This window comes from Charadrius vociferus, unplaced genomic scaffold (assembly GCF_000708025.1).
Source record: "Charadrius vociferus isolate BGI_N301 unplaced genomic scaffold, ASM70802v2 scaffold348, whole genome shotgun sequence".
Taxonomy (NCBI): domain Eukaryota; kingdom Metazoa; phylum Chordata; class Aves; order Charadriiformes; family Charadriidae; genus Charadrius; species Charadrius vociferus.
Window position 1 is genome coordinate 121,061 of NW_009649581.1, and position 1,864 is coordinate 122,924.

The following is a 1,864-nucleotide window of genomic DNA, read 5'->3' on the forward strand; positions in this document are numbered from 1 at the left end:
GCTGCGGGGGACCGGGGGGGGGCTGCCCCCGCCCCACCGGCTGCCCGCTAAGTGCACCCCTTCACATCCCTGCCCGGGAAACCTTCTCCCCGCCTTTCAGTCCCTTCTTCCTTCCCCAGCGCTTCTTCCAAACTTGTCGCTCTCCCAAACCTGACAAAACGCTGCGTTAAATCCTGCTTCTAATACGAGCACTCCTCACTTCAAAAATTATATGTATATTTTTTTTCCCAAATAAGATGATCTCGTATCTTTTTTTTATATGCTGGCTATTCTGAAAAGGCAGCTGTCTCCTGAAAGTTTAGTCACACAATAGTGTGAACTATCATTATCTTGTGAAAGCTATGTTTTAGTGGATATTTCGACATTTAGTGGCTTACTGACATTGCAGAAAACATGGCCAGTCTGTCTCAGAAACGTTTCCATTTCTTCATGCAGAACGCATTGTGTCTTCCTCAGGATGTCTTCACAGAAATGATGCCAAGTTCCATCTTTTTTTTGTATCTTGGGAATATATTTTTTCTTCTTTTCAGTAGATGTTAAGTGGACATAGACTACAGCTGAATGCTACATCTGGCAGAAAAGAGGAGAATGCCTTAGAAGGGATAAAAGCTAGAATAATTGATTCTCCTGTGTTAAAACAAAACCTTAACTTCTGATTTTTCTTTATAGTTGCTTTCGTTAAAGTGTTTGTGCTTTGCATGAAGGCTATTTGCCACGTGCTTTCCATTAGTTACTTTTTTTTCGCAAGTGATGCTAACTTTTGTGGGCTCTGGCTTTGTGAAAGTGCCGTTTGGTTTTCTTTTCTACTCCTTTTTTTTTGCACTGCCTGTTTGTTTTTTTTCCCCCTTAGTTCCCAGTACGTACCATCAGCAGGGTGACGCCTGGCGGTGGGAGCGCAGGGAGGAGGCTGCCTGCGGCAAGGTGTACCGGGCTGCTCTCACACACCGGCTAAATGAGAATTTGTAGTGCAAAGGGTGCATCATCTTATTCCAAGTGAACTCCATGGTAAAGCTCTCCTCAGAAGTCCTGGTGTAAGTTAGTGTTATGTGGACTACATAACAAAAAGCAAAAGGTAGCTCAAGATGCTGAGAGATTTCAGCATCTGGATATCCTATCTTAAGGATAAAATATCCTTAAGATATCCTTAGCCTTTTCATAAAATACACAAGAGCTAGGCTCCTGCATAAGCATTCTTGGAAGATGACATGCAAAGCCAAACAAAGTGAACCTGGCCATTAAATAAGTACCTAGTAAGCTGCTCGGCACAGATGCTCTGAGGTATCTTTGGACAAGCAATCCCCTCCCTAGTCTCTGCATCCTGAGTACTATTAGGTTCCTGTCTATGAATAAAAATGGAAAGCTCATTTTATGTGGGTGCTGACAAAGTGGAAGGAGATTCAAATGCTTTCATGGCTACCCTAAGGCATGACTTCCAGGTCATTCAAGGTACCACTTGTATTGGAGCATTACTGGAAAGCAAACTGCATGGCAGTCCTCCTGCAGCCTATTACATCTAGATGACACCGCTGCATGCTGACAGCTTTGAACTGATATTTATACGAAGTACTATGCAAGAAATGTAAGACTTAAGGTAGGAAACACCACAGGAATCAGGACTTGATTCAAAATGAGATGATTTCTCTTGGCACATGAGGAATGGGGATGATGTCACTGACAAAAATTTAAAGCTGTGCAGATTTGGCTAGCTCCAAACAGTCAGAATAGTGTCAGTATTCTTTAACTATTGCAGGAGTTGGGTGAGAAAGAGTGAGACTTCTGTGGTTGCTGAAGTGTGACAGGGTATTTTCCAGAGATGAAAAACACTCTGGTGACTCTGTCTTAGCCTGTCTGTGTTTTAGTCCTT